The sequence below is a fragment of the Argiope bruennichi genome, chromosome 3 (assembly GCF_947563725.1).
Source record: "Argiope bruennichi chromosome 3, qqArgBrue1.1, whole genome shotgun sequence".
NCBI lineage: Eukaryota > Metazoa > Arthropoda > Arachnida > Araneae > Araneidae > Argiope > Argiope bruennichi.
In genome coordinates, this window is record NC_079153.1 from 6,677,571 (window position 1) to 6,694,811 (window position 17,241).

Genomic DNA, 17,241 nt, shown 5'->3' on the forward strand with positions numbered 1-17,241 from the left:
TTTAAAGATATTTAGTAATTTTTTCATTTATTTCATTTAATATTTGTTTAATCATTTATTTATTCTGAACTTCATAATTTCTAATTTACTTTCATGGTCTTCAGGCTTTCCCATAACATTTTTAAATAATGATACGATTATATTATTTTACTAGTCATCTTTGGCACCCAAATGTTTCGCCAGAAATATTAATTACGTAAATTTAAAATTGAATCTTCTGGTCTTGGTAGTTTTTTCAGCAGCGTTTTTTTTTTTTTAAGTTTCAAATTTTAATTGGCAGGAAATTTATTTGCTCTTTTAAAAGCCTGATACACTTATTCTGAATGCCCTATACGCCTTTCTGTCATTTCACAAATTTGAAGCTTAATTTTTAAAGGGAAATTTCAACCATTAAACTTGAATTAACTTGGTAAATTTAATATGTTTATAAAATTATATGAACGTAAGAAGTAAAAATCAAGATTTTTGTCTATGCACTATGGAATATTTTACAAGTTTTAAACAGTATATCAGATGACTATTCAATAAAAAAATTTTCTTATTCAATACAAGCAAACAACGTACCTCTATCCAACACACATATAATATACACAGGAATACGGAAAAGCTTCCTAATTACTTGCTTCTTAAGTTAAACATTAGTTATAATTTAAAATATGTGATTAAAATATGCCTGAAAAAATTTATTTAATATGGGAAAGCAACTTGAATCTTTACAACTAAATCCTAGACAACGAAACAAGCATTCAGAATGAAAAACAACGAAGGAAAATGATTTCTGTTTCATTCGTAACAAGGAAAATATTATTATTTATAATCCTAAAAACATAATTAAATCAACAGTAATTTATTTATTGCAGATAAAAGGTATCATTGAAAAGAAATTTTAAAATGGATCAAAAACTATTGTCATGTTAGAGTAAGTTATTATGATTTGCCTAGTTTTTAAGTAATTAAATGTTCTAATCAAAATTTGAAATAAAATCTCTAAAAGGTCCTCGTTTCCGCCTTGCAAAATATATTTGTGATGTCTAACTTTAATGTGTGACGTAAAGATAAATTAGGTTGAAAGGGAGCCTGAACTTTATGTAGCTAGGAAGTTCTTGAAATTGTATAGAAATGCAAATGTTTCTTTCTGAGCCAAAATAAGGTAAACAATTTGAACAGCAAACCTTCATGCCATAACTATTTAAATGCAGGAATCTTATCAGTATTTGAATAGTTATTGTTTTCAGATAGAAATTTCTTTAAGATTACAACTGTTGGGAATTATAGTGATGCATATTTAATAATTGCTATGTAAGTGCAAAGCTAAGTTTCATGATAAGCTTGGTTTTAGATTCCTTAGCAGGAACAGTCAAGATAATGAAGTTAAAAAAAAATTATGATCGAGAACAATGAACTGTTGATTTCTGAAAATCTTTCCACTCTTAAAAAATTTTTGCATGGTTTTTTATTGTTATTCGAATAAAAGAAATTTGTATAAGTTCTTCTAAAAGATATTTTCTTTCTGAAATTTTCATAGATAATTTTATAATTCTCTGTTTCCGTTTATAAAAGTAAAGTTCACCCCCTTTTTCATATACAAGAATTTTGAAATATTGTATATTGCATAACTATTTTTCGATGATTATACAACGTTTTTGTATTTGCCACTTTCAAATTATGATTTATCGTTTAATTGTATTAAATTTTTATTCTATGGCACTGCCGCAATCTCTCTGGAAACTGAAAATCATTTTGTATATTTCGTGATTTGATCCACTTTACAAAATTCTTACATAATATTTATAAAAATCTTCAACAATATTTAAATGAACGAATTGTAAGTAATGAATATAAAACAGTGTCTATTTTTTTGCACATTAATAAATTGATATTTAAAAATAGATGTTATTAAATATATTATTTACTATTTTTTAATCATAACATTGATATCAGGTCCAAAAATTTGGAGGATTAGATTATTTATGAAACCTTTTACAAATCATTCCTTACAAATTATTTCAATGAAAATTCAAAATCATTGCAGATTGAAAGTTTTGACCGCATGCGATTGCTGTGAAATTATGAAAATCGACATTCATCAGCCGTTAATTCCTAAAGAATAATTTGAAATTATTTTTAAAAATATTTCACGACAGGCATCATTTTTTCCGTTATAATTAACAGAGGAAAACTAATAAAAAGCATTAACGTGTTATTTTGGTGATAGTTTTAACACCAAAAAAAGGTGTGTTATAGTTATAAATTTAGCAAATGACAAACATAATTTTAAAACTAAAAATTAGACTTAAAATTTAAGATAAGTTAATAAAGCTTTCACTTATAAAGTTTTAAACGATATAATTGCAAAACACAATATTTCATGCCAATATAAGTTCATTATTCTCATATTAACAATCTTTTCTGCTCTGGTTATTAAACTTATAACTAAAATAATCGTTTTAAAAGATTCATGGAATTTAACTTATTAAAAAGAGAAAGAATTCATATGTATCAAATGTACGATTAATTAATAAATATTTCATCGATTTATACCAACATCGCAATAATTGTTTTAATGATCGAGTGGGAAAGAGAAAAATCTTCCGACAATATTTTCTTGTTATATAAGAACAAGAAATTATTACGACATATATATTATAACTGCTTCGATATAAAATTCAAATTGAATTAATATTCATAATTAAAATGTTCACGATTTTCAAATACATTAAATGAACTTTTCTATTTTATCATGAACATTTATTATTAATTTATGTTTGCATATCTTTCTATGAAATAGCTAACAAAATTATGTTTTTATAAGAAAATAATTAATACAACAAATCTGTGTAAAATAATAAGACTTCTTACCTCTTTCAAAGCAGTTTTAATTTTAGCTATTTTTTAACGATTTTCATCGCCTTTGTTCTTATCGTTTAAATTTTTGTTCTTAATTTCTGATCCTAAATCTTTGTTCTTATCCTTAAACAATTGACAACGATTGGAGGTATTTGTCCAATGGGAGTTGAAGGGACAGAGTGATATAAAGACATCTCATTTCCCTTGGGCATAAATTTAGGAGAGTCATTTTACTTTAACGCCCTTTTTCACAGATGTGGAAGCATCATCAAAGATGTGGAGGAATTACAAGACCCTTTCAGCTCGTAAATGTATCCCTGTGTAAAAAGAAGAAATCCTCATGTTGGCTCAGCTTCGTTTAGTGGCAATGCTTCTGAACATTATTAAAAAAGATTTTATTCGTCGAGTGCGCACATGTACACGCAAGAGATTCAGAATTATATATTTTTTCTAGCATTAAATTAAAATTAAAATTAAGCATTAAATTTTGCTACAGAATGATTATATATATATAATGTTAAGTACGTTTTCAAAAAATTTTAACTGGGGGAATTCAAATAGTTATATATTCCTTATTTATTATGGAAATTTTTAAAATAAGAATTCATAAATATATTCTTTTATTTAATAATAATAAATATAATAGGAAATAATTTTAATAAGAAAATGGATGAATGAATTCTCTTTAAATCATTAAAAAATGGCACTGAATAAATATTTATGATAGCTATGAAAAACTATATTTTTAACTGTAAAAAAACGTTTGTTTGTTTTGATACTTGAAAAATGTGTATAGAAGCTGGTATCTTCACAAATTCAATAAAAAGAAAATCTAGTGAAAATAAAGTACTTTAATGGAAATGTAAACGACAGGAAATAAAAATACACAGAAATCTCTACTATTTCTGCCGATTCATCACTGCGATATAGATTTTGAGACCCCCCCATGTCTCAAGTCACAAGGCGACCGCCTCCAACGCTTGTGCGGAAATCCGCCACTGCCCATTCCAGAATTTAATTGGTTCGCTTAACTCTCGAATTCGGTCACTTAGGTATTTCAAATGCATTTCCTCTACAATAGAATCAAAATATCTGTTAAAAAAGTGTTTTTTAAATAGTTTTTAGGGGCAAAAAATATTCCGAAATAAAATAAAATTAGCTTCGCGAAATAAAATAAAATTAGCTTAGTGTTGCTGTTGCGGTGCTCCGGTCATGCAAATTTTTCTGTGTGCCTTTCGACGGATCAGAATAACCAGTTTGATGTTGCAGTGTTTCCCATTGCAAAGAAATATTTATTTCATTCAGATAGAGTTTCTTTCATTAATATTTGTCATGAAGAATAAATTAAATCAATTAAAAATTGAAAAATATATATTTTATGCCAATTTATTTTTCATACATAGTCAGAAGAAAAAAAAGGTTTAATGATTCAATTCACAGAAATAATGAAACAACAGTAATAAGTTAATTCTTATTGAATATTTTTTGCTGATATTCGGAACTCTCAGCTCAGTGCCTAGCAAATAATCTTCGAAAAGAATCTTTATGAAATTTACTTGCTCCGAATCCATTTCAAAAATGCTATCCAAGCACACGAGAAAAGCATTCAATTGATATGAACTGGGTAGATCGCCACGGGAATAAAGAACGAAATGTGAACTTGAAAAGATAAGAAATTGAAATATAGAAAATATTGGCACTGTAAATTTTGTTCTGTTTCCTTTTCGAGTATATGCACTGGAAAAAAATTGCACAGATATCTTCCTGGGACAAACGAAAGACGGTGGGGGAAAAAAAAGACGTAGACGTATTCAGAGAAATGCATAAACTGGATATTTTATGATGCGGTTTTTGGTATCGCTGTTCAACAAATATAATTGGATGGTTTCGGATTTAGATATTTTAAGATTATATATTAAATATTTTATATTTTTAAAATACTCATGAAAACCTATTTATAATTTCATCCTAATGGATTAATATTATTAATGATTTAAAAAGTTTATAGGAATTCAAATCAAATTGTAAATTTCAAAGGCAATCTCCTAAAAGATAGAACGCATTTCTATAATTTATTTACAATCATTAATAATATGTGAAAAATATTTTAATCTATCAATTAATTGAAAATAAATTATTTTATAATAAAAATGAGCGTAATAGCAAAAAAATCTTTTATTTGAAAAAAAATGGACATCGATTCAAATCAATGAGAACTGAATATTTTAAAATTAAAATAAATAAATAAATAAGAAAATTTTGAATAAGATTTGAATCGCTCCTTTAATAAGGAGCATAAAAAAACATGTGCAAAGGAAAAATATTTTATGTCATTACTTATTCGTTTCCTATCGACGCTTATCAAATGAAACATATACTTTAATAACGCATAAAAATACTGCATCGAAATAAACTTCTTTGATGCAACGATTTGAAACTACGTATATAAAATTATTAAACATTACTTCAAATAAGCAGTAATACTTTTCATTTCTTTTTGTTTAGAAATTCTACCTGCACTGGGAAAAACAATATACTTCCTTTTTGTGATGTGCATGCTTGAAATTTCCTGCGCGTGCAACAAGAGATGTGAAGGAAAAAGTATTTAAATGAAGAATGCGTATCATTGAAGAACTCGCTCTAGAATTATTTTATCGCATTCCCTTTGTTGAAGAACTAAGGGATTCCCTTCTATTCCCTTTCTATTATTGAAGAACTCGCTCTAGTAGACATTCAGAAACTCACTAGAATTTCGATTACAGAATTAATCTTTCATTTCCAAATTCCTTTTCAGTTTAATACAAACAGCTGAATGCATTGCGCATTCCCTTCTTTGCAACTTATTATTATGGTTTCCAGTTGTTTCTTATATGTTTCATATAAATAAACCAGCAAACATACTGTAGTATTTTTGTCTCAAATTCATAATTTAACTTAGCGTGTCGAAAAATATTAAAGGTCTTCGGAAGCATCTCCCTGCTCACATAAAAATTTATCTATTTTTCTCATGCTCCACCTGTTCATCATCCATGAAAATCAGCATTAAAAATACAAGACACCGAAAACAGTTTCAAACAGATTCAACAATCTTTTAAGTATTACGGAAATATATGAATTCGGTTTTTATTTTATTTGTCTTTGGTGCAATAGCTGCAGTGTTTTTCTTCAAAATAAACGCTGGAATAAGCTCACATCCGTGTATTAATTAAAGAGTAAATTAATCTGATGTATCGTTTCCATACCTCTGTAGCAAACGGCTGAAATGTAATTTTTTTGTGCAAGATTTGCTTTGCTTTTTTACTAAACATATCATGGTTTTCTCGTCATCTAAGAAATAGCATAGATACACGTATTGCAAATAATCCAAGAATATTCGCTTATTACATTCTACCAAATATCCCCCGCGTGTTTTGTTAGATCGGGAAAAAAAATGAAACAAGTTCAAAGATACATGAAATACTTTTCGGATCTTTACCTTTGATCATTTCAGATATGTGACTATGTTCGGAATTATTTTTCTTTAAAAAACGTTCGCAAAAAAATTATATTTTTAAATATTTGCATAAAGAATTAGAAACATCTAAAAAACAAAAATTACCAATTAAGTGAAAAAATCTTTTAAAAAATTGAAAAAAGGGCTTTGTTTAGCTAGAAAGAAATATAAAACAAAATTCTTCTAGTTTAAAGTGATTTATCAAATGATTTCTTAAAATTTTGCAGATAGCTTAAGAAATATATTATCTATTTCCGGAAACTAAAACATATTTCTGTCCATTCTTTAAATATTGGATTTCGACTGATAAATAATACGAAAATTGCAATTTATTTTCACGTTGTGAAGCACTAAAAGAACTATAAAATATTTCTAAATGAATAGATTACACATTCTCTATTTCAGGAACTGCAAAAAATATTGAGAATTATTGTATTAAATTTGAAGAAAAATATGCATTAAGTTTTTATTTATGAGGTTTCTCATAATAACATTTCAATCAAAGATTATAATTTGAGAAAATAACATCTGAAAATGAAAAATACCATTAATACGAGTACAAATGGAAATATAAAAAAACAGTGTAACTTCCCTAAAAATAAACTTGGAAGCAAATTTTTTATTGTTTTATAAAGAAACCTGTTCAACATTAAAAAAATTAAATTAAAAAATTTCATAGGTTTTTTTTAAATATCTACTTTTTAATGTAGTCACCACCTTAAAAATGAAACAAAAATTATAAATAAAGCATTTTACTTTAAAATTGGTCCTAAGATTGTCAGTACTTGTTTACGCTTCTTCAATTTTTTTCACGGAATCCCAAGGTATTTCAATTTCAGTCCCTTGAAAAGGATAAGCATACACAATCTCTTTCTTTTGAAGATATACCAGAATTATTTTGCTGAACCGATACGAAATTTCTATTATACTTTGTAATTTTGGGGCATATATTGTTTTGTTGAATAATAATTTAACGTGTTTGTTAAAATAAATTGATAAATTTCTGAAGGAATTCTAGGCATACAATGTTTAATATACGCTTAGATAGCAAAAAGTTTAAAAGTTTTAGATGGCATTTTTATTATTAAACTGACTATTCATGATTTTTTACTCGAAACATCGCTTGTAATTTTTTTTTAAATATTGAATTCTTTGGGCCTAAATATTTTCAGATCGTCCAAGTACGCAATCGCTGAATTGATTTTTGAAACCTCTTGGAATAAATCTTTATAAGTTGAATTATAACTAGGAAAAATGTTATTGTGTGTCAAATGATACTTCAATGTTTTTAATAATTTTTAACTAAGTAAAAAATGGAATAAAAGCAAAAATAATTTTTTTTGTCAAGTTTTTTTGAAGCATCTTTGATTTATCTGTCGTTTTGAAATTTTATTGTTTATTTCTATCTATTTTAAATTTATATATTCTAAGAATCATATGGCCGGAATGGAAATATATTCTTAAATAATATTAGAGAATCAGATATACTGCTGAAATAATATTTCTAAGTTCTATTTTCTATTAAATAAAAAAGATACAGTTAACATAAATAAACTACATGTCTCATAAACCATGCGCAAGTTAAAAAAAATTCTTTATTGAGAAGCAAATAATTGAATTAAAGAAATCAATATAAATTTTAATAATAACAAGACAAATTACACTCTTATAATTTTGCAATTTAAGATTTTGTATTACATACCTCTTTTAATTTTAAAGCATCCTACAGTTTCTAACTCACGCTTCAAAATCACCACAGATCTCTAAATGAAATTCAGATTTCGAATGTTTGTTTATCAAATCTTGCTACGCTTAAAATAATTATTTGGAGGAAACCGAAACAATAGAAAATCATCTCAAAATAAAAAAAAGAGCATATTAAGCTTATTACATATAAAAAACAGAAATCTTATACATTAGATGACAATTTTATACCGTTCATAGTTATGAATTTCTTTCCTTTTCAAAAATAATCTTTTCTTTAAATCAAGCATTATTCAAAATTTGATCTGATTGAGATTAATATGATACTACATTTGAAAATTAGAGTGAGATTACTTTCTTTGAAAATAAAAACTTTTAGCCTTCCTTTTGAATTCAAATATCTAAATTAAGGTTTTATCCTTTCCTTAAACAATGTTCAAAATCAGATTTATGAAATATTGATTAGAGGCATATTAATCATGCATTGGTCCCACAGAAATATACGTATAGATCTTAAATAAAATTGGATCTCTGCCGGTTCATTTGATTTTGAAGTCTAGACTTTGCATTAAATCAATGAGGCAAAAGAAAAGGTTTCTTTAAAAGCCTGTATGGAATAGAAGTGACGTTAATAATGGATTCAAAGCCAACAATTGACGAAATTTTAGCTTTATACTGTAATGGCATGACAATAAAATGCCTTAATGCCTTTCAAGAAAATTGATACTTCTGAAAACGCTTCTGAAGAACTGAATTAAATATTTTTTTTAATATTTACTCTTAAGTGTTGAATTATAATACCACATTTTCCTGGAACCAATTATTTTAATACCGCTTATGTGCCCCCACTTATTTTTGCGTATATATTCCACACATCTTGAAGATTTTTTCAAATAATAATAATAATATTCTAACCTTTTGTGATCTAGCTGAACAATGTGGAAAATATATTAAATCGATGTTATATAATGTAATGCCATTTATTTGCAGCGTACGGATGGAGGTATGAACTTCGTTAATTAATGTGCGCATATATTTCCTCTGTGATGTTGCATTAGAATTATTTATGTCAAACTAAATCTTGTTCAATATTTTAGCATGTAATTTTTATTTTTAATTATGTTAGTTCTAATTCAATACTTTTAAAGTTAGGGTCACAGTCCTTTGCTATGGATGTGTGTATTCTTTAATCGAAACGGCTTTAAAGAAGGAAAAGATGCATCTTTCTTGTTTTCTCTTTGCATATAGTTTCAATCAACTAATAATATCATAATTATATTAAAATTTTTTAATGCAAATATCTGGAGTCAAATAAATTTCGTTCGTCTGCACTTCCTCCAAAATTCTGGAGCCACGGTGGCCTGGTGATAAGGTCTCGGTTTCGAAACAGGGGGGTTTCAGGTTCGAGACCCGATTTAACCGTAAAACCGTCGTGCCAGCGGGTACGGTGCAAACGAAATACGTTGGGGCCCACCTCCTCCCGCTGGTGTGATGTGGATGTTTGTAGAGGGGAAGCCAGTTCAGGTATCGTCCCCATTATCTGAAGGCTGTTCAAAATTCCGAGGACCGTCTCAAAATAGCTCAAGTATTGCTTTAATTCGGAACTTAAATATACTTAAGCAAAACTAAACAAATCCTTCAGAATTCTGGGAACAAATTATGAGAAGATAAATTTTTCAAGAAATTTTTCATGAATGAACAATTTTCTAGAAGGGATTATTTTACTATGCAAAAATTTTATTTGTTTCATTATTATTTTATTGTACTATGCAAATATGTTATTTATTTTATTATTAATTTATTATATACTATGCAAAAAGTTTTGGTCATAAAAAATATTTTTAATGACGAGCATATTGATGAAAATTTAAAATCACTAACTTAGAAAATCAAGAAATTGAAATAGGTCCCTCAAAAACATCTTTGTTATTCTTTGAAATTTGTGATTGAACCATCCGGGGTAATGCCTATTGTTTGGCTGAAACTCGATTATAATGCTTGATTGATTATTATTATTCTAATCAAGAATTATATATCTATGCCTATTGAAAAAATTTAGATATGCATGTAAATTATAAAATAAAACAGAGAAGGAAATTTAATCAGCTTTAATAAAGTAAGTAACTAGCACTGGTAAATCAAATGTCGGTAAAAGTAGGAACAATTGTTTCGTCAACTCTCCGTCTACGCTGAGAACGCTGGGTTTCAATTTTATTCAAATTGCGTTTACATAACATGATGCTCATAAGTTTATCAAAAAAACATCCTTAAATGTCAATTCGAGACAGGCTAAAACCCGTGTCACCTTATCTTTATTTAGGCATTAATAGCATAATTTTCCGGGTATATTTATCTACTAATTGTGCGTTATCTTTCAAGGTCAGGAACGTCATTTTCTGATTTCTCCTGCAAATTGAACAGATAAAAATCAAAGTCTTTTTTCTGTTAGCTTTCAAGCGTGGAATAAACTCACGCGTTTTAATATTTCTTGAAATAATCGGAACGTTTGATTTTTATTTTAATAAGGAAATCTATTATTGAAAATCAAGCAAAAAAATTAATATAAAAACTGTTAACATTCAGAAAATAAATTGCGCAACTTACAAATTGTCATCCAAAATTCTTTTTTACGCAAAAATAACTTCGGAAGCTACCGTGAAAAAAATGCCAAAATGTAGCTTAATTTCTAATTAAATAGAATTTTAATTAAAATTTCAAAAAAATTACCGCATCTTTCTGCATATTCAAATCTCTCATAGATTATTTATACGAAATTTAGATAAAGATGGTTTGGCCTATAGAGTGCCAACACTAATGCATACACATTTCTACATGGTTATTAATTAGACGCCTTTAGTGACCAAATGCTTCACTTGGATTAAAGTTTGTAATTAAATATTTTATGAAACTTTTCTTAATAGTTTCTACATGAAAATATTTTTTTTAACATTTTGATAGTAATGTAGCTCATATCAATTTAGAAGCCATATACATTTCGGTTCATTATAGTATGTATCTCTCTAATTTCTATTTCATCATAATTATAACGCGAAACTTATTTTTAACGGAAGTGATTAAAAACAGATAATATGCTAAAACTCTATTGCTAAAACTTTTAAAGATATTTAAATAGTTAACAAAATTTGAACATTGCACACTTAAATTAAAATTAAAAACTAATTATTAATATAATATAATTTTAAAAGATTTATTGAAAACATGCGTTGAACAAAAGTCCTTATCTCTACTAAGTAAACGAGAATGTTCACATATATATGATGGCTTCTATAAGACATACCTTTAAACACAGAGCTAATAAATTTGCCAGATATTAATTTAAAGAATAAAAATGACATTTTTTAACATTTTTTAAACGGTTTAACTAATTGAAATATAAAGAAAATTATAATATTTCCTCCAATAACTGCGATATATATCATAGCATTAAAATGAGTTAATACTTTCTAAAAATTCAAAAGATTTCCTTCTCATTCGTTCAAATTTAATTTCCAAAAAACTTTTTTAAACATATTTTAATGAATTTTTAAAAATAGCTTTGGGCTCATTTTATAGTATCTTTATTAACAATATCATCAATTTTACTTCTGAAAAGACACTGAAATCTTTTCCACTGTTGCTACAATTATTTCATCCTGGAGTTTTCCTTCAAATTCCTGTCAAAACTATCAATTCCTGTGATCCATCAGGTTGTCAAATACGGCTAGTGGAAAAATAGGACATTTCTTCGTATTTCAACATTTACGAAGATAGAAAAAATACAAGATGAAATATGAGCAACAAGGACAACAATTTAAATTTCTTTAAAATGGTGAAAAACATTGTTCAAAATGAACAATTTTTTTTAAAATGAATAAAAAATAAAACAAAATTGTACAGTAATTTAATTGGATTCTTTAAAAATATTGCTTTGAAATTTATTGTGATTAAATCTTCTTTTAATGTCATAGTATTTTCAGCAGTTATAGAGGAAAAGTTTCAAAATATCATTTTAACATTCCAAATTAAAACTGCACCAAATTTGGTATTTATATGTCTAAAGATCTGTCCTGTAGAGTTCTAACATAAGCAGACAGAATCCCCCACCCCATGTATTATCCTTTATTAGTAGAGATAGAGATTTAATGCAATTAATTTCTAAACTAAGCTCTATAGACAAAAGTTTAGATGAATCCCACATTTATGTTTTATTCTTACAGTATCTTTAAAATGTAATAAGTTAAATATGACCTGTATGGCCTAGGGGTAGCGTGTCTTCTCCGTGTTCTGGGCGACCCGAGTTTGTCCTGGTTCGGGAATGGTTGTTCTGTATCCTGTGTTCTATTTTTATATGAGCTAGAAGCTACTGCTCACTCGGCTTAAATAGCTGACATTTCGTCAACGCCTTGTAAAATGCCATAAGTAACAACAACATTGTGGCTTATAAAGAAAATCTAGGAAATAAAAGTGTTTATTTATTATAGGAAGCTAATTAATAGATACTGTTGAAAAAAAAACGAAATGTTTTGTACTGTTATTTCTAATCGCTGTTTAAATCACAAAATAGACTGATATCAACGCTACACAGTAAAAATAATTACAAAATACTTGTTGCCAAGAGGAAGTTTTTGAGGAATATCATAAGCTGACATCTTAAAATCAAAACCGATAATCAACAAAAATTTCGCAATAATTATCCCGCAGAGAAAAAAAAAAGACCCTTTTCTTTTTTTAAACAGTCAAACAAAAGATTAGAAAACCTGAAATTTAAGGCACGTGATAATTACTAGGGAATTAAAAAAACCCGAATTTGTTGTTGTTGTTTTCCTCTGCAGCAATCTTAAATTTAGAGGTAAAATGATATTTGAAGGAAATAAAATATCAAAGCGATAGTTCTGCTTAGTTCGAAGATGGTAATAAGTTATAATTTCGTTTAAAACTGAAAGTTTTTAATCGGATTCTAACCTTCAATACCATTCAATAATTTCGTTGCCCATTCTTTTACGTTTTTTTTGTGAGAAAAACTTTAAACCTCTCTCTCAGACTCCATAATTTTTGATTTTTTTTTTCTTACTATAGTAGATGTGCATTGTCCGACTAAAAAAGAAGGTAAGTGAAGTGTTTTCTTATTAAAAAGAATTTAATAAAAATAAATTTTAATAATAATGTATATATTTTAATCGTAATGTATATTTAGAGGTCTTCAGTTAACCTATGACATAGGACTGGAATCCCTTCTGAGCAATTGTAGGTAGAATTACAAAAAATATATTGAAAAAACAAGTGGAACCGGAATTGAGATTAAAGGATAACTTTCCTTCAAATGAACTTTCAGGAGCAACTTAAAAGCAAAGTTGTGATGAAGATAGTGAGAAGTAGAATGAAGTGTACCTTTTCACGAATGCAAAAATTAGGATAATAAATGGATTAGTTATGGCATTATTTAGGGGCATGGATTGAACTTTTATTTGGGCATTTCATGTAAACCAAATTTTTCATTTCATAACCACAAAAAAAGTCACATGACTTAATATTTGAAAAATAAAAATGTAAAAGAGTACACCGGTATAACAGCTGAATATCAAATAACTCGAATCCAACGAGCTAGTAGTTGATTCGTTCGTTTTTGAATTTGCAGACTTCCAACGATAAAATAGCTTTTTCATCATATAAATGCTAATTAGGCTATTTTTCATAAATTTTAATTATTAAACTAAGAATTAAATATTTCGTTTAATAGGCATTTAAAAGAAATTTGGAAGGAATAGAAACGAATTCAAGATACTTGCAAATTAAAAAAAAATTTTACGTTTATACATTATTAAAAGCTTGCAACATTCTTTTATCTTCTATCACAAAATCTAAAAATGGCATTTATTAAATTAATTTTTCAAAGACACTAAATTTATTGAGAGCATTAACATATTTAACATAGGAAAACTCTAATTGAAACAAACTTATTATATGGTTTTCTCTAAAACATTTCATTGCACTTTCATCCAAATTTTTTACAAAAAAATATCATAATTGGTTTTTTGCTATGTGCTTATCAAATTTAAAATTTATTCAATATTATAAAATTTAACTTGCTTCAAAATACCTGCGTCTGTGGTTGATTTAAATACACATTGTAAGGGTTCACATGGAGCGCAATGCAAAATAAAGGTCATATGAACTTTCAATTAGTTTGGTAATTTTTAAATATCGCATTTGATAGTTAAAATAATTTGCTAATTAAACTAATTGCTTATTATTTATTATATTTGATTATATATTTGAATATATATTTGATTACTCTTTGTTTTATCTCATTAAATATGTTTGAAAAATGTTTTAAAATATTTAGAATTTAAAAATTTTTATTATTTAACACAGCTTATAAAAACACATATAGACTATTTCTCACCTACATCTCACCTAACCTCACATTTCGATCGTTGTTTATTTTTTCTCTTTTTATTAATGTTTCAAGATTTCAACAAAAATTCAAGAATATCAATTCACCTCGAAACTAGAATAATATGAAAAATTAAAAAATGCTTCTTACAAATGCCGTTCATGTATGATTATCAAAATTTTGTGTTTTTCATGCTGTCATTTTTAGAATTTTTTTAAGAAAATACATCTTTTTTTTTCTTAAAAAAATCTAAAATTCAGCTAATAATTCTAAACCTGCAATCGGTTACTTCAAAGTGTATCAAGCCAGTAACTTGAAGAATGGAAATCTATATTTTTACAAAATAAAAAGGATTTATTGGTTCTATCATATCATAAAAATAGAATGCCCATTATAATTATCGTCTGTTCTTGATTTATACGGATAATAAGATACGAATATTATTTAGTACATTTTGAATGTAAAATTCCTTTTATTATCTATTTTCAGAAAATGGATTTATTGACTTAGCAGGAAACGATTTATAAAGCATCCATCATAATATTTAAGATATTCGGCTTCTGTTTTGGTTAGGATCTTAAAAGAATCGTCTTTTCATTTGCTTTTTTTATTTCTTTAATTTACAAGATATCTCGATTCTTATTTTCCCAAACATATGTATTGTGTAAAAAAAAGAAAGAGGAAATTTCGATTTTTGTACAAATTAATAAAAATGGCTTTGTAAAAATATCAAATAATTGTTAGCATTTATTACAAAGTCTCAAATTGATTATTTGGGGAAATTATAATTTGAGCAATATATAGTCTTTTGATTTAACAAAAAGCAGATATTTTTCAATAATAAAATTAATTGAATGAAAAGGAAAATTCTATACGTTATAAGGAAAAGTAATATGTTCATTATGGTTTATGCGATAGTCAGAAAAAGGCCTACTCTAGCACTTTTTTCAAATAACATGCCTTCGGCTGTAATGACTTTATAGGCTATAAAACCGTTGCTTTGTCATATGACTTGTGATTTCATTTGCTAAAAGCTGATGGCGCTGCTCGAGTATGGTGCAGACAAACGAGTCATGGATATAATTTGTTAAAATGGCACTGTAAAAGCTGGCGGTTTTCTTTAATAGTGCGGATTGTTTTAAACCCAAAGAATAGATAAGCCTTTAAATGTATGGGCACACTTACAAAACTGAACCACTCAACGATATTGGTAAATGTTCAACTATTTGGAAACCATTTGCACCTAATCATGGACTTCGTGCACTCAAACAGAGGCGGAATTTGCAAGTGTGAAAAAAAAAACCGCTTCAGCAAAAACCGATCATTATTGGTTTGAAGGAAATTCTTTACAGTTCTAGTTAAGGATTTGATCACCTAAATCACCTAACAGATGTCCTATTGGAAATATATCGAATATGATCGGAAGGTCCGTTCATGCACAAAATAATCAACCTACAACACTTTCAGAATTATGAAAGGCTGTGGAGACATTATGACTAAACATTTTTCAGAGATTTTGACGTTATGTCAGAAACGGTTTTTTGCGATATTAAGAGATATCTTTTGAATATTATCACTTGAATATGTATTCCAATTTCATACATTCTCCTTTATGGAAGAGACTGCTTTCTTCGTAAATATCATATGAAAAAGAAATTTAGATAAGCAATTATGTTGTTATCGAGTTAACATATTAGTTTTAACTTTGACTGAATTTGAATAACATGAATTTATTAAGCACTATTCTTTGATGCGATAATTTTAGATTGCGTAATAACAAACTATTTTTCTGTTATATTAAGTTAGAGCCAGTATGATAATATATTTCGAAAATTTTGAATGGATAATTCAAATACTTCAATAAAAATAAAATATCATTAACTTTAATTTTTCTCCATTTACAAGCATTAACAAAAATATTTACTATTTCATCTTTTTCCTAAGAAAGATAAGCAGCATGATTGAGTGTGAATTTGTATTCGTAGCTTCAAAGGTATCGACTTTTTTTACAATCCTGCCAAAGCCCAGGATATATGGATTTATGCCATGTAAGGCAAAAACCCATCTATCCATAGACAGACAGCCCATCCTATATGCTGTTAGATATTGATCACCTTCTCCGGTAAGGAATCGAGGAAATTGAAAACGTAAATTTTTGTTTCTATACTATCCACATTCTTTCTGCTTTTTGCATCTTATCACACTTTCAAGAGTATTTATTATCTTCCTTCACATGAGTAGTAATTTAAAATAGCGATATGAATCAGGAAATTGTTTATTCACTTCATAATTACCTTAATTTACTACCATTATTTTAAGAACTATAAATTTGCATAACTACGTGAAGAAGATTTTATTTCTGAATTCAGTTTTCACCCAGGAAAATGCAATTGAGAATAGGAATTCTAAGTAATTTTTTCCCGTATTGTGATATGTATAATCAACTTAAAATTATTGACAATTAATATACTTTTTAAAGATTACTAAATTAAAAAAATGTAATTTATTTACTTAAATTATAAGCATACTAAAATATTTTATAACATCACATATCATACACTTGCATTGTGATTAATTGATAAGGAATCTGACTATCATTTCTTCACACTGTTTATAATTTTAAAAAAATATTATAATTCCTTTAAATGTTTGAAGGTATAATTTTTTCATTTAACTAATCAACTTCAGAATTCATTGCTAAATATTTTCAAGATTTTATTATTTATTTTCAGAAGTGCAAGATTATATGCAGTTAAGTCAAATTATTACGTGAAATTATTAAACATTGAAATATAAGGAAATA

The 17,241-nt window shown here is 27.0% G+C and overlaps 1 protein-coding gene across 6 annotated transcripts in view; it reads right to left on the minus strand.

Annotated features, from left to right (window-relative positions):
• LOC129963088 (flavin-containing monooxygenase 5-like) overlaps positions 1–17,241 on the minus strand; it is a 115,026-nt gene that overhangs the window by 81,972 nt on the left and 15,813 nt on the right. For 4 of the 6 annotated variants that reach the window (XM_056077136.1, XM_056077135.1, XM_056077132.1 and 1 more), the window contains exon 1: positions 12,293–12,392. The exons of 1 other annotated variant lie outside the window; for it this stretch is intronic. The gene's annotated coding sequence lies outside the window, so the exon portion shown is untranslated. Of the gene's footprint in view, positions 1–8,042; positions 8,119–12,292; positions 12,393–17,241 lie in introns of those variants that run through there. One more of the 6 variants, XM_056077130.1, reaches the window with a different exon arrangement.